General features: G+C 38.5%; 1 protein-coding gene and 1 long non-coding RNA gene across 3 annotated transcripts in view; both read left to right on the forward strand.

Annotated features, from left to right (window-relative positions):
- E75 (ecdysone-induced protein 75) overlaps window positions 1-23,397 on the forward strand; it is a 55,303-nt gene that overhangs the window by 14,537 nt on the left and 17,369 nt on the right. The window lies entirely within an intron of this gene.
- On the forward strand, window positions 4,102-23,328 carry LOC147910394 (uncharacterized). Its single transcript, XR_015544269.1, has 2 exons — window positions 4,102-12,213; window positions 23,239-23,328. It is a non-coding gene; the product is annotated as an uncharacterized LOC147910394 (long non-coding RNA).

Below are 23,397 nucleotides of genomic sequence, written 5' to 3' on the forward strand. Positions count from 1 at the left end.
GAATCAAGGCCGCGATACACCGACGCTGTCAGCTCTTACTTTCACGTGTTAGACGGTGCTTGTTCTACTCCACGTATCGATAACGACATAATGTCAATGTGCAAATCAATCTAAATGCTTGATCAACGTGGCTCAACATTACTGTTAACCATTCTTGCGATGATTGTCCTATTATATTATGTTATTTCATGCGTATTATGTTATCTCATAACAAAAATGATGCAATTTTTTTCTAGATTATATACATATAAATATATATACATACATATACATACATACATGTATATTCAATTTTTCTTAACGAATTGACTTTTTTCTAATTTCTTCTTTATATTTTATATATATATATATATATAAAAGTCAATTTGTTTCAAATCAACAATATTAGGATCAAGAAAAATTGAATTAGAGGATTGTTAAAAAAACATAAAAAATATTAAATTATTTTAGAATATCAGAAATCATCTCTTACATCAGATTTCTTTTTATCTCTCGGCTATTGCGCACCTAACACAAATAACTTAGCACTGCTTACGTCAGTGGAGACGGTGGCTGTCGGAGAACGCCTCTCCTCTGGCATTCTGTTAACTCCACGGTAAACAGTGGTTTGTACTCCTCATGTCAGCAACAGGCGGAACCAGGCCATGCCTACGACCCGATGGCCTTGCTTTACGCATTCGACCGCGTCGTCTTGCGAAACTTGCTCGATTATTTTCGATACCTCTCTTCGTCTATCGCTCTTGTTTTTTGCGACACCTACTTTTATAAAATGACAAACAGAAAGTAACGCTCAAAGTATTTAGCGCAGTAAACACGCACGACTATCTTTAAATTATAATTACAAGATAAAAAGATTGTACGTTTTATGTATTGACGCGTTTAATGTACTGAATACTTGTCAAATATCTCTTCTTAAACCAGATTCGATAAATCGATTTAAGATCGACGTAAAACGGAGGTGCGACCGAGTGGATACAACACTGCTGCTTCCGTATTCTAATTCGATTCTATCCTTTCTACATAGAAAGTTTTCTTGCGTTTGGCACCGCATCGATCATATGTAGTAATACTTTTACTGTCTATCCGTCCGCCTGCAATATTTCTGCCACTGAATTAGAAAGTTTTCGGAGATAGTGAAAATCGAAAGTAGTTTACGTGGCGACGACTTGTCGCGGAAAGGCCTCGCATCAGAGACGCGCGAGACGCTCTTACTTTTCTCCGGGATTCAATTACGATTAATGAGCGCGGGCGACGTGTCCGATGCGGATTGTACTTGCGCAATGTGCGAGAGTCAGCGACAGCGTCCTCAATAAATTTTCAGTTCAGCATTGCCGAGCTGGTCATTGCCCCCGACCTATTTGCGCGCCAACTCGGCGGCCAGCTCGATCCGCCTATTTCGTTCTCCTTCCCTCGTTCCTTCCCCCCCCCCCCCGTCCTCCTTTTATCCCACGTGGCATGTATTGTATTTCTTTAGAAAAATAGATGAATTAAAAAGAAATCGGTGGAATTCGCTCTATGTGCTTAATTGAACATCTAATCATTGCTCGAATAATTGCTTTTCTATATCAAATTTTGAAAATAAAAGCTTTAAGGAACGAGATAATCAAACATCTCTCATTGCGAGCTCCAGATTAATTAAGAAATATATAAGCGTAGCAAATAGCTTTGTGATTGTTGATGACCGTCTAAATGATTATGTGTGTGCGATAAGAATAATAACTTCCACATTATGCGGCTCGAAGCAATAAAACCCCCGTCGAACTTCTCAGACATCACGCAGACTCTCTTTGTATACGTTTGTCCGACGTGCGAGATTATATCGATTACACGTAATGACGACAGAAATCATTAACGCGATCCTTGCTTCGTTTCTTCCTTCTTTCTAGTTGGGTTCGTTCGCCTCTTCGGTCATACCCTAAGCAGCGCAGCCGCTGCGTGATAAACGCACACTCTGTTAGGACGATCTCTACGAGAAAATCCATTATTATCTCGCCATACTAATGACATTGTGAACCGCAACTTTGCTTCCTCGTAATCTCGCCTAAGGATTCACCGTTAAATCGATGTACGACACAAAGCAAAATTGTAAGGATTATCACCCTAGATCTATGCTAGTTCCGCATACTACTTTCGTAGATGTCTATTTTTGTATTTTTCTGTCAACATTCCGCGTGTGACATTTATCCAATGCAGATTTGTGTTTGTAGAGCGGGCCTTTGTGTTTGTAATTCATAATTGATATTCAATTATTTCAATTTAATAACAATGTTGTTTCTGGATTAATAACTCGTTTCAAGCGTTTCACTCGTATAAGAAGCGTGATGCAAAATCTTTTCGTTTACATATATAACTAATCTTCAGTCATTATTTCACCATTTTATAACAGTAACTTAATTTTTTTATTTGATTAGCATGGCTCGACCTTATTTTCGATCTGCGATAGAATTTCACGACGGAAGAGAATACGAGGCAACGAAATTTTTTGAGATCGCGGGCATTCACAGATTAATCGATCAATTTCCGGAGATTATGTCATCCCACGGTGTGTTTAAAGGAAAAAGATAAAGATCTATCTCGCAGGGATATAGCGATAAGGATATAACGATATATATCGATAAGGTGCGTCCAGCGTGATACCAGCGACGATATACGCGCGCCATTGCACGATATTCGTACGTGAGTCAAGTACATTGACACGCAATATATTCGCGGAGGGCAGGGACAAGAGGAGCCATAGGTCACTCACCGCCGCGTGTGTATCGCGCGCGTCGCGTCTAGTTCTCTTCTCCACACGCGTTAAGCTCACGTACAGCTAAGCTAGCGCGCGAACATCCGCCGCGCCGTCGCCGCCACGCGTATCCTTGACGCGTGCACCTACCTTCTCGTTCGTACTTCGTCCCAGGATTCCACGTATAACGGAATCACGGAGTTCGTAAAGAGTTAGTAAAGACACACATGCCAGAATCTACTCGTGAAGTTCGAGCGCGTGTCGATCGATGGTAGCAGGTGCTGCTCGAGAGATTAATTTTGATCGAGATACTTAAGTATATCGCGATCGAGGAGCTGATTTATATTTACGTAACGATTATATTTCATTATTTACATTAATTATCATAATTATGTGTTGATATGGCATGCGGCGTATGATTTATAGTGAATCATTTGAGATTTATAATCTTTAGGTTATCGTAGTTATAATCGACATCATCATCCTACATTATCGGAGGTTTTTATCTTCGTAATGATGTTAGATTGAATTTTTATATCAGCGAGATGTCCTTGCACTGTCGAAGAAGATAAATAATTCTGATATAATAAAAAAAAAAAAAAAAAGAAAAAAACCACGCGTTTCCTATTAAAATTGAAATGTATACGAACAATCGAATGTTCTAGCGCCACCTTTTAATCAGAGCACGATGAAGCGGTTGAAAACGCGCGAAAGCAACATTTGTAAACACCAAACACTTTCAATCAAACAGTTTAGGCCCACAGCATGATTCATCGACTCGTCTCAGAATTTTGTGAAGTTAGATTCGCATTGCGTGACGCGAATATAATCTAAACTTATGATCTAACACGCGTGGTAAATTAATTAAGAGCACTTCTCGCTGTTTCTAATTGGGTAACATTGTATAGTAGTCACGATTAATTTTTTTTTTTTTTTTTTTTTTTCATTGGATCAACAAATTATCGGGGATCAGCCAGGCATGTACCCAGCAGATCTTCAAAAATGCAACCTCACGATTAATTATCGATATTTAACATCGGAACGACTGCACATGCTTCCTTCGAAAGGAAATAAAGAAAGAAAAAAAAATGGGAGCGCGTCTCATTTCATGGTGGATATACGAGGCGGAGGAAAGTTTCGCAGAGCAGGATCGTGGCCATTGGCATTTCGTCACTGGCCAACCAGGTTGAATAACCGGCGTTACGTCACCGCAGTACGCGTTTGCAGACAGCCAGGAGGAAAGGGGGGCAAGAGTGCCAACGGGAAGCAGCGACGGAGTAAGAAGGCGGCAAGGGACGAATGTAGAGAGGCGGGGAGACTATGGAGGTCGATCACCTACGTACGGGAGTCAGTGACACCTCCGTGATGAGGACGCTCTTTTTTTTCCTCTTCCTCCACCTCTCTCTTCGCACTACGCTTCGAGCAGACTCGCCAAATCCTCGACAATGTCCTCCATGTGGAGGTCGCGCGCGTGAACGATCAAGGAAACGATTCCGCCGAGTCACGTGGCTGAATTCGACATACGAATATCTCTGTATCAGGCAGAGTATAGGAAGAATTCTGATTTTGGAGTTTGAACATGCCGTAAATGTGGGTGAGATCATCCCAAATAAATGGTCACCGAATAAATAGAGATGTTGTCAGAATAGATCTTTCAAAATGTTTCATCACATCTCGACGATGGGATTTTTTTATGGTTAAATCTATTTATAACGATGTTAATTAAGACAACTATAATAATTTTGGAAATCACCACAAGTTTCTACTTGTACCTATTAGATTAAACCGTTCAGCCTTGTTAGGTCAATGGCTCGCCGTCGGGCTACTAACTCTTTCAACGTATTACGCCATCAGCAAAATTTACCTTTCGATGTAGTGTGTCATGCGAGGGGTCAAGGGCCTCGACAGTTGTTATTGTTCTTGAATCGTACCGAATTACAATGACGAAATGTCCAGATTATTAATTACGCTAGGTAAGCAGTAAGTCTCCGTAAACCGATATTTTATTCGCTTAATTGGACACGATTCTTTTCAAATATTCTGTTATACTGTTTACTTCAAACGATTATGATTGATAACACGTGACATTTTGTAGTTTATTTTCTTCTTACATCACCACAATTGCGTCGTACAATTGTACCAGTTATTATTATCTTGTGATTAATTTTCCATTGAACAATTCCTCATTCCTCTTCGCAGACTCGCTTTCATTCGAATCTAAGATCTTGTTGGCAGGTGCCCTTTTGCCAGGTTGTTCGAATCACGTAGGCGGCACGTTGTTGAAATCTAATGCTAATCTCTCTGAAGCTGAATCGATAAAAGCGGGTCAGTCCGAATTGAGACCACGAGTCAACGTGAACAAAAGAATCGATTGTGACGAGATTTGAGAACGAGTAAATTGTTATAAAATGTTGTTGTGAAAGATTTAAAATCGAAACGAAATATCAACCAAGTCGTTATAGATCCAAAGTATATCCATAAAACTATATCTTGATATCGGAATTAAGGATATAAAATTTCCGTTCACTCATGGTATCAAAATTTTATATAATATTCAATTTTTTTCAATAAGAAATAACGTCAAATTATATCGAATAGGAAAAAATTGTGGAAAAAATTAAAAGTTTGCTCAAATTCTGTTTTAAAAGAAAAATAAATCACAATATAATATAATTCGCAACAGAAATTAGAAAATAGGGCGTTTAAATCGGCATGCAATCATCCGTTAGTGATCTAAAAATAGGTCGGCAAGCTGCGGCTAACTTCCTCGTTCATTGTCGCGAATTCGGTTCGCCTAACTGTAGATCCGCCGTGCACTAGCCGTGCACTAGCCGTGCACTAGCCGTGCACTAGCCGTGCACTAGCCGTGCACTAGCCGTGCACTAGCCGTGCACATGCCACATGGAGAGAGGTCAATGCATCGTTAGAAGCAACCGCAATGACGCCGTGTATATGCGCGAACGCAGACTTGCTGCATTCAGCCGATGAGCTTCTGCTGATGTATCTTCAATTTTTCCAATTCGTAAATCTTCTATACAAAGACAGGCATAACTCGATTGGAATGTAAAATCACTTAGCAACTTAGTAACAAAATAGTAAAATAAAAAGAATTATTTTTTATATTTCGGATTTAATTTTTAGAAAATATTTTAATTTTTGTTTCCATATGATTCCATAACTAAATCACTATTTCAAAAATATCGATATTATAAAACATTTTCAATCTGGATTTCTGCATTTTATAAATATACTTGTTGTAGAATAGCACCGCGGATTTGAGAAAATCCAAGATTTTCGTACTAACAATCAATAGATGGAATGAATTGGTCAATAGAACAATGAAATGCGATACTTGTTTAAAGTGGATCTCTCGGAGACTGCTAAGGCGAAATCAGTCGAAACAACGTGATTACGTAACGACTAAAGTAGGCAAGCGCAAATTTGGTTATTCGGTCAGCGGCGCGCGTCGCGGGCCAATGAGCGCAGAGAACGGGCCAGTTTTGCAAGGCGCCACGTGCTTTCGTCTATAGAGGCAACTCTATTATGCAATTTCAGAAGTATTTTTAAACTGTATTGCAATCAAATGTGTCCTATTGTACCGCTTATGTTCATTATATTATATCGTTTTTGATTGTTGATAAAATAATGCTTTATTAATGCTTATATTAAAAATCACTGAACGTGAAAGGAAAAGTGGATAACAAAAAATGTGTTACTTTTCAGTTTTTTACGTTAAAATTCGAAATGAAGCATTTAATTAAAATACGAAGTATCTAATTTCATTGGAATTTCTGTAGAATCTCACGTAGAGTTACATTAATTATATTGTAATATAATAATATACATACAATAATATAATTTATACGATAGTACAGTATATCTCTATTATATTGTGCTATTTATTTAATTGTAAAAATCTATCTGTATTAATTTAAATTTTGTCATAATATACTTAAATCCCTCTCATTCACTTATCATACAATTCAATTTGTTGCAACGATATTTCATGATGTAGCTATCATTGTTTAAATTATGTAGTTCCTCGGATGAATTGACACCAATTGTCGGTCTTTTTTGATATTCTGTCCAGTACTCCATTCCTCGCGCAGACGTCGCGCTGTGTTTCGCACGATGCACCAACACGGTGCATCGGGTTCAGTGAACCCGACCTGACCCTCGCTATATCGATGCTAATGTGGGACCACGCCAACGCACTGGGGACCGAGCAGTGCCCGTCCCATCGACCGCTCGTTACCGCAAGCGGGCCTTCTAACAGCCCGGAAGGGACGCATTCGCGAGTAGAAAGAATAGAAAGACGCGAATGCGGTCGTCCTCCCGTTGAAACGGGAATAGGCCATTCGTAAATTCAAAATATCAGATTCATAGCTGTTTCAAGCTACGTAGCTTAAAGTTGTTCCGCCATGCGAGCTTGTGCGATGCATTCGCACATGCAATCAGAAAAAAAAATATATATATATGGGCTCGTTATTTCCTTCATATATATCTTGCGAGTAAAATGGGCAACCTACTGACTAACTCTCAAGCATCTTCGATCCAAGAAAATAAGATGATAAGATCTTTCTTTCTCTCTCCCCCTCCCCCCCCTCTCTCTCTCTCTCTCTCTCTCTCTCTTTCTGATATTATCTCGTCGATAATATACGAAAAATACGTATCGCATCGCAAACCGTACTCGTCATGCGACGACGATTGGCTTTCCCAGATATACTCTCTCACGAGACTTTCTCCGGCACGCTATCGCACATTGTTTCGTGACACTCTCGCTGTGAAGCGAACATTCGCCTTACCAAGTATCGTGTGTAATTATACAAACGCTCTATCTTTGAGACGCGTAACTAAATACGTCGGAGAAGCAATCATCAACACGCTTCGTCGCTTAATTTCCTTTCTCATTCGTCAAAGCGATTGAATGCGAGAAAATGGCAACAGTTCAACCTATTTTAGAAGATGGGTCGAGGATGAAATTTGAGGACGAAATTTCACGGGGATTACACAAGCGCCGATTTTGCGCATCCTTTGCCCGATGCATAACTTTGTCCCTGTTCTCCGTCATCTAGTTCAGCCATCGCGTCCTCCCTCCCCGGCCCTCTGCGTTTTATCTTCAGTGGATGTGGAGCAATATGGTTGGAGGTGACTGACCGACGTCCAGTTGCGTTCACTAACCTCCCTCCTCCCGTTCCTCTACACCCGCGAACCGCCACGGCTGGTCTCCTCCCATTTTCGCGCTCGCGCTCGTCGCGCAGCACTCCAAGCACGCGAATAAGCGAGCACTCGATGCCCCGAGTGGACTCGATTGCACTGCCAGTACTTATGAATTTAGAGCGCTCGGTAGATCTGGAGCACAGTCAGGTTTAGCCGTGCACGCGGTCTTTGTTCCTCCCTTCCCCAAGGAGAATTCTCATTTTTACTTCACCCATCCGTCTTGTTCTTGCTGTAGCTACGTGGATATTAAATCGATACGCTCCAGACCTTTCTGCACTAGTATATCTAAAAATTCAAATTTTGCGGAAATAGAGCTATATCTAATAGTGACTAGGTTTAACTGTTTTGATTTTTAAAATAGATCTTTCATAACTAATATAATAATATAAAAAAAGGACCAAAGACGTAAAAGTGGATTATGTGTATATTATTATATTGTTTATTAACGAGCTGGTTATTCATATTTTTTTTTTAGATTTTTTATCTTTGAATTAAAAAGTAAAATTGATAATTGCGAGACAAATCCAAAGGCTTTTTGTATTCAATCTGATTAAATATCTTTAAACTGTGAGAACTATTGGAAGTTTTCGCGAAATAATCGAAATTTTAATACTATAAACGTTCAATTATCAGAATGATCATTGCAATCGAGATTACGTTTGATATATTGATAACAAGTCGAACAATTACGCTCGCTAAAGAATATTGATAAGTGAATTGTTTCCATTCCCTCTCGTGTCACCGAGATACACTAGATTTAATTCGGAGACGATCCTAATCAATTAAACTTTTGCACGTTTCACTTGTATTCATAGTCTAATTTTTCATCTATTTTATCATTGTTTATATTTTGTTTGTCGCGCGGAATAAATTTTATTTCATCTATATAAAATAAAGTTCACGCTGTGATCGATATAACAAATAAAAAGTTATCATTTTATTATGATAAAATCTGTTTTAATAATTGAATGGAAGAGATATGACAACTACCCTACTAGTAGTGGGGTGAACATACGCGGCTGTTTAGTGTGCATGCGTACAGATTGTTGAAACCTACCGCCCTGGCGGCGCTTCGCGTGTGTGCACATGATGGTCGAGGGTCGTGCCGATGACCGATCAAAGAAGAGTTCGCGTTGTGAATACGTGATACGTAACCGTCCAAGGCACACGGCCACTGACCGACGCCGAAGCGGCTCAGCCCGAGCATTGTCCTCGCCATTTCTCGCCTCAGCACCGAACTTACATTATACTTATCGCATCCACTTCACAACAACAAGACTCAACATCAAACTTATTTATGGTATCAAACGAGTTTTAATCACGAAGAATTTCATTGGAAATTATAAAATCTTAGCGAATAACAAATTAATTCCTTATGTACTAATCGTATAATTTGATAAAAAAATCTGTAAATCAAAGTTGATCGTAAAGAATGATAAAGAAGGATAAAGGTGAACCGGTAGTCGATATCCTTTAGGATCCTTCTTATGTTTGCCGAGGTCAACTTGCGTGGAGACGATCATCAAATCCCAAGGTAGACAACTTCAAGGATTGATAGACAAAAAACTACGCAAAAAATCGAATCATGGTCGTCATTTAATTTAATACTCGTCGACGGAATGAAGAATCGAAAAACGAGTTGTTAAATTGCTGCTTAAATCATGCATGATTAACGCGAATCGTTTAAATTTTTGCGCAATATATTATATTTTGGCAGATTTTGCGAATGCTTTTTTTTTATTTTTTCTTAAAAAATTTAGCCTTTTTGTTAAAAAAATTTTTATATATATAATAATATTGTATCTAACGTCATTTTTGTATATTATTTTAGAAATTAAGAAAGTTTTTATCTGTGGAAAACTGTGCTGAATCACAATTCCGTGACTTCACATGTAATGGTAAATTGATGACACGCGTTACACCTATTTCACCTGCAGCCTGCTTGTAACGAATTGTACTCACGTGCATAGCTAACGTTTAAAGCTATAATTGTTGAAACGTATGATCCGATGCGTCAGGCTTGAGCAGATTGGACAGAATAGATTAGTATGTGAGATAAAAATTAGTCACAAAAGACTATGTCATTGTTGAATTACACGTTGCATGTAAATTTCTTTATTGCCAGATCGAACTTCCGGGTCTTGTGATCGCTTAATAATTATGTAAAAACTTTACCATATAAGATTCTATCAATAAATTTTTATTCAAGGACAATACAACTAAAACCGCGAATCTCTAATCACATATTGACTGAAAAAAAGAAGACCTTCAATAGATTGAAGCAAGTCTCTATCATAACTCTCCATTATGATAAAATTTTTTCCAATTACGAATTCATATCATTAAATAATTACACGATCAAATCTGAATTCATCTTTCATACATGAGTCTAAATTGTAAGAAGTGATTAAGTTGATCGTCGATTGTTTCATCGACATGCATCGGAAACAATGGAAACCGCGGTAGAAATCGTCAAGGGAATTTCCCATCAAAGAGGAGCAAAAGGAGCAAGGAGGAAGAGGAGGAAGAGGAGGAAGAGGAGGAAGAAAAGGTGGCCAAGGAGGAAGGCGGAGGAGCGAGGCAAGCAGGCGAGCAGGCGTTCTCCGTTCATCGCAAGATTAGCCAACCTGGAAGAGGGCCGATGCCAGTGAACTCGGTTGGCCGGTCACTAACCAGGTAACCCACACTAGCAACGACGTCAATGTGCTATGCAGCAGCAACAGCAACGGTTACGCTACAGGCTTTTTCACCGTTTGTCAGGAGGCCCTCGCCCGCGGAGTGCATAGCCCTGGTTAGGTGTACCTTGAAGTAATTGCACACGAGATTTCTACCTAACCTCCTCCCGTTCCTCAGCCTTCTCGTCCTTTCCTTCTATATTCCCGTACATCCTTCGTCAGGGAATTACCTCGATGCCGAGTCAACACCGCTCTCGTCTCTTCCGGGAATGGCGGAATCCTGCCACGCGGTTTATCAATTTAAAGTTAATTCTGGGAAGGTTAAGCGAGATAAATAAAAGAACAAATGTGTCGTAAATTCGCGATATGAGATATTTACTTCCTATCCTTTCTAAATTACGAAACTGAAATTTATCTGTAAGCTATCGACCTGTTACTATCATCTATTTAAGAAATTACTAGACATTGCGAGAAAAACCGCTACTTCGTAGTTTTCATATATATATACAACAAGAATCATACAACAAGAAAGGTTTAAGATAGAAGAAAGCATACTAAAGTAAGGACAACTTCGTAGCAAAATCATATTTCACCAAATTATTGGTGATAATAGTGAACCCATATGTTATTAAATCAGAATTAAAAGTTGACAGCATTTAAGACGAGAATATTTAATTGCGTCGACAATTATGTCTTACAATTACATTTTTTTTTAATTTTCAAATATTCGAGAAAAAAAATGTAAAATTCAATTTTTTAGTTATTGATTAATGTAAATGAGATCATTATGTAATAATTATCTAATCTATGACTCATCTGAAAAAAAAGATAGAAAAATCCGGCGATTAAAATCTAAAATTCTGAGAATTAAAGGATACTAGAGAACTTGAGATTTTTAATAATAAAAAAAAACTGTAAGGATCAAAAAGAATTGCAACTTCATACATTAGAACTCGCTTAGTATTTTATCGCTTTTCTCTGAAGATGCGGCCATAAGAAATCGCAAGGAAGCGTCACGCGGTCGACATGATTCTTTCCGATTTCCGTACGAGAAACTTCGAAGAAGCATCGAGAAGTTCACGGTCAAGCGTCCTTTGAAGCAGCGTTACCTCGCATATAGTGAACGTACGCGTGTATATGCCGCGTAATCGGAAAGAGAAGAAGGCAAAGAGAGAGCAGGAAAAGAAGAGAAATGCGAAGTAAAAGATCGAGGGAGGGAAGGAGCGAGAGGCAAAGAGGAAGCCACGATGGCGAGCTAGTGGGGCTTGCAGTTTGTTGCCCGATGACCGAGTTCATCGCCTCCTTCTCATCGTGCCCCGAAATCGAGAACCTTCGACGGTCGAGCGAGTCGCGAAACGAGACTCGCTTTTTCATTGAAAGCTGCCGGAAAAGGAAATCGAAAAAGCGGCCTCTCGTGAAAGCTGCCACGTGGCCAAGAATATAATTCTCAAGATGTGGTTCCTGGTTCCATGGTCGCGCACGCAACAATACCTCACCTATATCCCTATATGTATCTTTCCATTACCTACTACAGACATCAACGAAAATGGCGGTCACACCAAAGATCATTCAGCTAACAAAATTGCGCAGGTAACTACTACGTCTGTATTATGGTGGCAACGAACTTTCGACGATGTGGGTCACAAAAACAGGCTTCGCGCTCCAAGCACGCTTCGCTATGAGGCGCCCATTTCTGGTTGTTAGCAGAATTACCGCACTATTTATTATATGCTAAATATTCTCATAAAATAAATTAAATTGGTATACTTTTGTGTATTTTTGTATACTTTCGTAATTCTTCAAACTATTAATTTAACATCTTGAGTTTTATTATCTACATCAAATACGAATTCATGTTCCTTTGTGTGAGTAAAAATTCTTTTTCAAATTTCTGACAAGTATTAAAAATAATTCATTTATTTATAATAACAAAAACTCTTACTATACATGAATTACGTAGAAAGAGTTTTATTTAGTTAAAAAAAAAAAATGTTTTATTGAATAAATGAGAACTCTTTAAACGCAATGCGTCGCCAATGCATTTGCCAAAGGTCAATGACCGAACGTGTTATTCGTGTTATTCGTACTCTTACACATACATGTCTAAGACAAAAGAAGATAAGAGAGTTACACAATGCAGAATTTAGTGTCCATTCGTATGTCACCAACTGCGACTCTTCCCGACTGCGTAGCAGCTAAAAAATAAAATACAAATCGTACACGGAGAAGCTAGTGCAACACCAATAATGTACCGGCGATCTAGGGTCGACGGCCGACTCTACGATCGTTATGTCATTCATGCTCTTACGCACGCACGTACCTCTTGCTACGCGAGCGTACGAGCGCGTGGACTTGAACGTACTTAAGCGTAGAAACGTAGGAGTACTGTTACACGTCGCGTTCCGTACTCACGAAACACGACGAATTTTCTTGACAACGAAGTATTTATGAGCGGAGAGAAAGATTATATCGCCCACAACGTGACGACACAGGTCATATTCATACTCCCGAGATATAACATTCCGAGGTTTTTCGGAATGTCAGTTTCTCTCTCTGAGAGGATTTTTTTACATACTTACTTTTAGTTACAATTATAAAGAGCAAAGGTCTGTTTATTAAGTATTCGATAATCTGCGAGTTTACGATAAACATATTATTTTGGAAATTACACTATTAAATCTATAGTGTCAAATTTAACCTAAGTCGCCACTGCTCCTGCTAAATATATCGCTAAATTACTTTTTACTAAAACGATAATTAAATATGACACTGTATCGTACCAATTTGATACTACAGTGACAAATATAACTATTGTTATTTTAGTATAAAATAATGATATGATTGAATAGGAGAAAAAAAAGCGACTCACATTAACTTAAATTTGACATTATAAATATAACAGTATATAAAGAGAGAGTCAATCGATTTTATGACTAAATCGTTCATTTATGCGAGATATGAGAGATATGAGTCGTTCGAGGAGTCAGGTGCACCCTCGAACATCTTCGTAGGTTATTATCGGTTATTATCGGTGGAGACCGCCACTCTTCGCAACGAGGCCCTTCGCGAGAGAGTTCAAGGACTCAAAGAAGGTAGAGGACGAAGAAGGAGAAAAGAGGAAGAAAGAGGACGCATATCTGCGAGGATACACGTAAGGGCAGCTGGGAGCGTTACACCTAGGTAGGGCATTGCACCGGTGTACACGTCGGTGGTAGAAGTCTTTGCCCGGCGCTCGCAGTGCAACTGCAAAGAGTTGCATTCGCATAGCCGCGTGCAGTGACCCGCCCTACCGTTAGGACGGCCCCGAGGATGCGTTCCCCTCTTCTTCTGCTTCTTCTTTCTTCTTATTCCTCTTGCACTTCTTTCTCCTCTTCTCTTTCTGCCTCTCCCCCCTTCCCTCTCCCACTTTTTCAGCGGCCCTCTCTTCCTCTCTCTGCCACGTTCGCATATCGAACGTTCCTAAGCACCGGGAAGCAAAAGCGCGTCTATCTAACGAGGCCGAAGGGAGAGAGCGAAGAATTAACTCACCTTCCTCCTCCAACTCTTCGTATCGCGTAAAGCTCGCACTACGCTAAATGTAATTGACCTCGCAATCTCGCAAGCAAAACCTAGGTTATAAAATTATTTGAAATGATGTATTAATTTCCGTTATTAAATAATATACTGAAGAAAATAATTAAAATTTAAGATTCAAAAAAAAAAATGACAAAGCGAAACTGATTGTTGCGTGAATTTCCTTACCCACTGCAACTGTATTTTAGCTCTCAGTTCTCTTTTCTGATTTACTCGGAATTTTGTATGACGTGCTTTTCTGATTAGAAAAAATGGAAATAAAGTAAATAAAAATTTTTCTGTCTGTATATTGATAAAACCGGTGAGGGATCATTTTCTTTTAAAGCTTAAAAAACTCTAAGGCCAGTATTCATAATCCGTTATTCTTATTTTAAGACCATCTTAAGTAATGTTTTAAGATGCTAATACAGCTCTTGACAGCGATTGACTTGTGATATCTTAAAACTGTACTTAAAATCAGTTCTATGAAGCTTGCAATTTGAAATCAATGTTTCATATTGGCTATCGCAACAAACTTGCAATCAGCTTGCAACTAATGTAGAAGCGGTTTAAGACAATCTTAAATGCAAGAACTGACTGTGAGTACCAGCCTAAAAGTGCTTGGGCACTTGCCATCGTATTTCGTTGGCTATCCCGAGCTTTGTACCGGGCGTCGCGACGCCCATACAATCTCGGACTCGGAGCGGCGTCGTTTCGTCAGCGTCGACGCAGGTGCTTGTTCGCGGCCCGGCGCGACGCGACGCGATGGCGAGTCGCGGGGTAGGATGGGGACGAACGGCACGGAGTTCAATGACCGTTTCGCGAGCTGGTAGGGGTCGGCGCACTCCCAAGATCAGCGTGTGTGCACGTGTGTGCACGTGCGTGCACGTCCGTGCAAGACGCGCGCGCCGGTGCAGTCGCTGCACTCCCACGTCGCTATGCAGTCCCGTAACATTCGCGGAAGCCACTGCCTCCTACCTCTCTCTCTCTCTCTCTCTTTCTCTCTCTCCCTCTTTCTCTGCTTCTCTCCTTCTCGTTCTTCTCCTCCTTCTTCTGCCGATTCCATCCCGGAGTGAAGCTTCGCTTCGTAGATAGACTGATTTTGACTTAGCAACCACTCGCGGCGATACACCCGTGACCGACCTTCCCCTACCTTCTCATACCCAATTACATTGCACCGTCGAGGTGGAGGACCTCGTTTCCTATGCTCGATGGAATCCTAAAGAACGGTGGCTGCATCGGTCGTCCGCGAAAAGCGCGCATTCCGCCGCGCAACCAACCGGTGAGGTCATTGAATCTCATCGTGCCAAGCTTTTCGGACATTCTTCGGGAGCATGTTGGCTGCGCCGCGCCGCGCCAATCGCAATTGGTTTCGCTTTCCGGCCCACTTGGTGAAGTACCTCAGCGAGAGCCGCCACCGACAGTGAATCGAGGCGCGACACGGTTCTTTACTCCAATTAAATTTACTGTACATTGACTCAGTAATTTATGATTACTCATAGGTCCGCGGAAAGTTTCTTTGTTATGTTATGTTATCTGGAAGCCGGGATTATTATTAAATTGATAATTGAAAACATTAAGATTAAGACACATATATATGTGGAATTCACACAGTCTCAAGTTTATCAGTTTCTTTAATTATATCATTACACGCAGCATATTAGAGAAGTATTGAATTGCCAAGTTATCGAACGCGTTTGACTTTATATAATACTGCAAGAAACGGTCTTGTGCACTGTTATATAAAAAACGGTAGTATCTTGTATCATATGTATTAAAACGGTCTTTCTCACTACTACCTATAGTTCCTTCTGCGCTTTTGCGTTCGGTGCAACAGATGCAACTGGCGTTCGCGCTGTACGTTGCTATACCCGCATTTTGCGAAACCGGTTCCCATGCGGCGTATTGTCGTCAACCACAATGCAGATGCCAGACGATGAGTTAGATCGTCGCGAGATCACGACGGGCAAGACCTCGCAAGATTTGAGAGCGACAAGGCCGGTTATGTAAAAGCCCCATTAATCGTTTCTAGACTACTCTCTGGGTCAACGCACCGCGAGGACACCAACTTGGTATCCATTGTCTTCCTGAAGACCACGCCTCGCGAACGGACTTCTCGCTGTTCTAAGATCGATGACCGTGAATCCAGGATCTTAACAACCTTTTCCCCTCATTACTCGTTCATGTTAAATGCATTAACCTTTGGTATGCGAATCGAGAATTTGATTAGTTGGTTCCGTCGTTACACGTTATTGCCTATCAAGTGTGATTTATTGTCGATCATTTATCTAGAGATAAATAGGTGGACAAATTTTTATAAATTTTACATTCTCAAAGTTTACTTCAAATATTTATTTTTTCCACAAATATTTTTATTTTCTTTAGTAATTAAGCAAATAACATCGCTTGATTAGCTAATCTATCTAATCTTTATTTAGCTATGTAATATTATACTAAAAAATTAGATAAATAAATCGGATATCTTTAATCGTAAGAATAGTGTGCGCGATTGATTTTAATTAAATCACGATAGTATTATTATCGGGTACAATCGAGAGAGAGATGTATAATAATAGGATATTCTTATATCTAGGTAGAATTAGAACTTTGTTCCATCTTTAAATAAATTATGTGATACCTATACCTAATTAATTTAATTATTGGATAAACAAAAGAGTGAAAGAGTAAAAGAGTAAGACAGCGAGCTGAAGTTTATCGAAAGAAATAAGCCTTAATCAAATTCAATTTTGTAAACTAAATTTAGAACAGATTTTATTTTACGTCATTGTTTTTATAAAATTTATAAATATATAAATTTTATAACAAATAAAAATCTAATAAAAAATAAAAGGAAATAGGAAAAAAAATCGATGGATAACTGTCGATTACATCACTGTCTTGCAATCAAGTCCTAGAAACACGGTCTCGTCGTTCTCATAGGCAGCCCAGTTAGCGGCTTAGGAAGTTCATACGATCACCGATCGGTCTCCTCGTTTCTCCTCGCTTTTCGCGATCAATTGAGAGAAAAAAAAAGCGGTTTACCGCGGCCGTCCGTTCGTCAGTCCATGGAGAGGAGGCGGGATCAGGGTAGAGATGCTCGCTATAATCAACTTGCACCTCGAAGTAGCAATGCGAAGCAGGCCAGCCTGGGGCTAGTAGCACACGTTCCTTGCTCTCTTCTCTCTCTCTCTCTCTCTCTCTCTCTCTCTCTCTCTCTCTCTGTTTCTTCCTCTCTCTTTTTCTCCTTCTCGACCGATGCCGTTGTCTTTTATCTTCGCGTTCCATGTCGTTTCCTCGTGGAAAATGTCTTTCCTTCCGCATCTATCTATCTTTGGCTTCGCGGTTACAAATGCTACTTTCGATGATAGTTTTAACAGAATAATCTAAATAGTAGTTTAACCACTCGATATATGTTTTAACTTTCTTGAATTGGTGTTTCCAGATTTCATAAAATGTTAAGGCATAAGCTGAATGCATTCGGAATGTTAAGATCACGATAGTCAAGGGGCACAGAATCTAACGGTGTAAGGAGCTAAGACTTCGCAGTTCGCAGGTTGGAGCACTCTAGGTTCCTAGAATACAGCTAGGATAACACGGCACCCCACTTCTCGCTTAACCCACGCGATCCGATTTATAGATGGCAATCTATTATAGCTCTATCATTTTTCCTCGTCGACAATATATAATGACTTAAGGAAATGAGATTTTGAAAATCGAAATCTTTACAGGCGACGATCGGAATGATGAACGTAGGATGCTCAATCATAATGTTCTATTTCTTCTTTTACACTGAATTGGCGGGATTTGCGGCTGACAGTATTTTACTATAACTTGTTCATCTTGGTTCATCAAAGATCTAACGGTTCAAGATGCTGAGGCTTTGAAAATCAAAGTCTTCCTAGGACGCACAATCAGAATGGCTCACGGTACTGCATTTTTTTCTTTTTCAATACGAACTGCACGAATCGCGGACGCGTCTTGGCTCGCTCATCTCGCTTCGCCGTTTGTTGCAACTGTACTCGACGCAGACATCTACATTACTTGCGTCGCATCATTGCGTGCCATCCTCTCGTTTCTTTCTTCGAGATCCACCTGGACGATGCGATGCTTCTTTCGCAGCAGCGATTGCACGCGTCACCATTTATAGACACGAGCCGATTGTGTGCTCGCTCGCGAGTGCAACAAGGTGGCCAAGCGGCCTCCTTGCGTTTCTTTGCAGGTCGCGGCACAAGTCGTCCATCGGCCGACCCAGCGCGAGGCGCCAGCAGAGAAATTACTTTTTCCATTTTTCTTTCGCTGTGAACGAGCGTTTGCGCTATTTTCATGAATCGCGCACCGATTTTCTTCTCATGTGACGGAATGTACGTTTACAGAATAGAAGCAAATTTAATATTTCCGTCCTTTATCATTATTTTTTTAATAAAAAAAGTTATTCATTTTCAATAACTATTCAAATTCATTTAGATTTAGATTGATTGAAAATTTACAGTTATTGTTTTGACAAATAAGATTGAAAAATGGATTTTAATTGAAATCAATAATTGGTATGCCTAGAAAAAAATGTAATGATTTAGAAATGATTTAGCGTTTGCATTTTTTTTGTGTGGACAAAAAGTCCGATGCCTACGCATCCGTTCGACACATCGATGCATCGTTGACACATATCCTGAGTCACTGTGCTTCCCGAGCGTGATATGATCGAAGACACGCGCCGCATTAAAAGATTACGCCAGCGAAATACAACGCGCATGTTAATGTACGTGCAGCGAGTACACACGTGATGCAACGCAGCTGCTTTTCCACGCCTATCGATCCTTCCGTTCGTTTTCTTTCTAGGACAATTGGCCCCTCGACATTCACAATCGAGGAAGCATCTTCATTAAACAGATTTTATGGTATTTCCGAATGCGGCGTGGATAAAAAATTGCGCTCAATCTTTTAAGTATTTTCGCGAACGTGAAGAATCGCGCGTCTTCTCTTCCAATCAGTGATACCTTAAAGCTGCAAGCATGCGTTAATAATAATCTAACTGCTATCCCGCGAATTTTCAATCGCAATCATCGTACCCGTTACACAGTCTTAAGAAGTCACGCGTTGCAAAAATTAATGAAGCACGTGTAACGCAGAATCCAGTTCAGTGAAGCATAAGCAACGAAATAGAACAGTCGCATGGTATTCTTGCGGGTTGTATTATACATACATGCACCCGCTGTTGCTGTTACTGCTGCTGCTCCAGGTTCAGTGACATCACCACGCACGCATATGCGTGACGCGCTGTGCGCACCGTTATGCCCATAGCCTGCCCCATAGCGCCCACTGCGGAAGTATCGCCATATTACTCAGCGGTACGACATATACGCGACGATCGGCGCCCATGCTGATGCACCAAGCCTATATATCCGCAACCACGCTCGCCGTTAACCCACGAGTATTCGCAATCGTCAGCGCAGCGGCCGTCGAAAACTGTTTCCTTCTTGTACACACACACACACACACACACACACACACACACACACACACACACACACACAATCATGAATTAAAAAAAATATATATGCATAAAGTTGCAAGATTATATCTTGTACAATGGAAATACACACACACATACGTATATATGTTATATAAGATTACATAAGATAAAAGCTAATAAATTTATGTATATATATATATATTTTTTTTAAATTTATTAAGGTACATATTTTTGCTTTTGAAATATACTTAGATAATTTTTTAATCAAGTTGCAAATAGTGTCAAAGAACTTTTGACAAACCATGTGATCATATATAATAATAACGAAACCGAATTCCGATAGGAAGCTGAGAGTCTTACAGTAAAGCAGTAAAGCGAAGTCGGCGACCGGTCGCTCAGTGCCAAGGACACGGACGGTAGACAATGCAGTCTTGGTTGCCGCGAGGAAGCAACCTCTAATTATGTTCCTGCTTGTTACATTTTTATCTGCGTCTCTCTTTTTCCTGCATGCATCGTTGCTCATTACTATTCTATTATAGTGAGAAGAATCACGAACGTCTCGATATAATGCAAACAACGATGATCCCATTTACATAATTGCTAAAAAAACGTACTCATCAACTATATGCGAAGGCGGAAAGTCATGTAATTCAAGTGCAATAATTAGGCAAAGTGAGGCAACACGCCTATGAATTTATAGATGCGACACAATTGATATTCCTTTAACCAGCGTCGTAAAATGCAATATTCATCGTACATAATTGTTTTTTCATGAAGATCGCTAACCATCACATTTCTTCGAAATGATTATTCATTTCGAAGAAATTACACTATTATTTTGACGTTCTGTGAAAGTTGTTAGTAAAAATGAAATATATAAAAAATGAAATTTATCCATTTCTAAATTCACTTTACTAAGGCTAAGAAAATAATATAATTTGATACGATGTTTGTGACGCGCATAATAATAGCTTTACATTACAATCTATTAAAAATAGATAGTAGGATCGTGGTGTATTCATTGCATATAAATGTACGTAGCTACAGGTCGCTACCCGATTTCAAGGAAACGCCATCGTCTGACCTCCGTCGTCGCGGCCATTACGTTCGAGGTCTGTCCGAGTTCGTAGCCGAGTAAGAGAGCGTGAAGAAATGTTTTGGCGAACTTGGCGCATAAATCTATTTCAGGGAGAAACGTGGATTATAGTTAATATAAATATCGATTAATTTAAAGAATTCTCTTCTAAATATATATCAGCGATTTACAGAAAATATAATAGAATGAAGAATTATTATACAACAGATATACAATAATACTACAATATAGAGATTATATTAGGTGTTGGAATTAATTCGTAGCGTTTTTTAATGAAAGAATGTTATTTATTTCACATGAGCATTAAAAAATACATTAATGAAAGTACTTCCCATCACTTGTAAAACGCTACGAATTAATTCCAACACCTAATATATTTTTATTTTTGTTTCATTTAATTTTATAAATGTCATAACACAATAGTAAATTGTTATATAATTATTATGAATTATATAATACACACGCACATAACGCTAACTCTGCATTTATATAATATTAATTGTAATTAATTATGAATTATTTTATTGAATTAATAAAAGCGAAATGGACGCGGCTCTATATATATATATATATATGTGTGTGTGTGTGTGTGTGTGTGTGTGTGTGTGTGTGTGTGTGTGTGTGTGTGTGTGTGTGTGTGTATATTAAACGTTCGCATAATTCAATATTTTCATATGTCCGTTTAATCGATTAAGATTTCGTGGATGAGCTAGAAATATATTTTCTAAACAGATTTTCTATAATAGGGGCAATTTCGAATTTTTTAAATATGTTTCTATAAAAAAATGAATTATTTAAAATTGTAGTAAAATAATTAGTGGCGTACCATATAATTTTTTTATTTACGCCAGAGCAATCCTTTGGAATTTAATTGTTGATCCTATTGAAACACATTGTAAAACATATCTTCATAAATATCAATGTTTATTTTCATTTTTATTTTATCAATGTTTATTTTATGAACTTTATTACTTTGTAAACGTTTAAATATTAACTTTTTTCAGTACATGTGTGTGCAAACGGACAAGAATTTTCAAATATGAAAGCTAGCTTATTTCATCATTAATGCAGTAATTTATCTTTTATGATAATTTTATGTGTATAATATTATATAAATATTTATATATGTATATATATATATATATATATATATATATATTCATATATGTATACAACAGAACCATTATGAGTAACTTTATCTTTCTCCATACTTTTTTTGCTTATTGTTAGCCTTCCGTGTCCCACGGGGCTTTGAAGACGAATTTTCTTTTGGAATTACTTTGCCATACAAAAAAAAAATGAAAAATGTTTCAAGTTGTCATTGTAATTCATATTTTTAAAGAGCGTATCAGAAATTTTTCAGAACTTTTCAGAGCATAAAATCCTTTTATAAAACACGATCAGGTATTAGTGAACTAGGTATTAGGTTGAACTAGGAAAGTAATGAAAAAAATTGAACAATGTTGAACAATGAGAAGAGTTAGTCAAAATAACTGCCAATAAATAAGTAAGCAATTTATAATAAATTTTACTTGGATTAATAATAATTTAATAGTAATTTGCTTATAATAATTTGATTTAACAATAATTATATTAGGTCTCTCGAATTTTAAATACTACAAAAAGATAAATATAATAGACTAATGAGAGCAACGATAAACGGCGCAATTATTTAGTGAACAATCAATAATCAGATGTTGAATTGATGTCTTTTTTATTTTGAACGTTTCGACTCTTTTTGGAGTCCTCCTCAGTAAGAATGATACAATTATAATTAGCTTCCATGTCTATATAATATAAGTCACTCGCAAATTGACAAAGATGCAGCGTTGTTAATCATCATTCTCTGCTGAGGAGGACTCCAAAGAGAGGCGAAACGTTCAAAATAAAGAAGACATCAATCCAACATCTGATTATTGATTGTTCACTAAATAATTGCGCCGTTTATCGCTGACTCTCATTAGTCTATTGTATTTGTCTTTTTGAATTTGATTTAAAATTTAATAATCAAAATATTTAATGTTCGATACAAAAGGATCGTTTATTCGCAGATTTAGTAAAAAAGAATACACATTTGCTGTTTATTTCAATATTTACAAGAAATTCTTCCATTCTCGTTGCATACTTCAAGAGATTTGATAACTAGATTTAATATCAAATTCAGTTTTATCAGCAGTAATTCGAAACAACGTAAGGAAACCGATAAACAGTCACGAGAATGCGATCGGGACACTGAGTGTAATTTATAATGTTAAAATACCGACACTAACTTGATCTCTTGTATCAGCCGATTCAGCGGATACGTCGAGTTGTCATCACATTTTTCGCACAAACATACACGTGACTATCAATGTTTCGTACATGAATACGAAATATCTTGATCATAATTTTTTTTAATTAAATTACGTTTCGCAATTAATATTGTCAAAAATTGTTACGAATAATCTTTTGAATTGACGAGACAATAATAAACGTTATGGCGCAAATCTTCGCGCAGGAATCAACATTTTCCGCGAGAATAAGACACATTACGAAGAAACAAAGCGGCATATGCCACAAACAGAAGAGAGAGGATAATCTTATATAGTATATCAATGAAGAAGAAAGAGAGGAAAGAATAAAAGAGCGAAGCGAAAGAACGCAATATAGAGAGGAA

Source organism: Acromyrmex echinatior, chromosome 2 (genome assembly GCF_024713525.1).
Source record: "Acromyrmex echinatior isolate Ae372 chromosome 2, ASM2471352v2, whole genome shotgun sequence".
In the NCBI taxonomy this organism is placed as follows: domain Eukaryota; kingdom Metazoa; phylum Arthropoda; class Insecta; order Hymenoptera; family Formicidae; genus Acromyrmex; species Acromyrmex echinatior.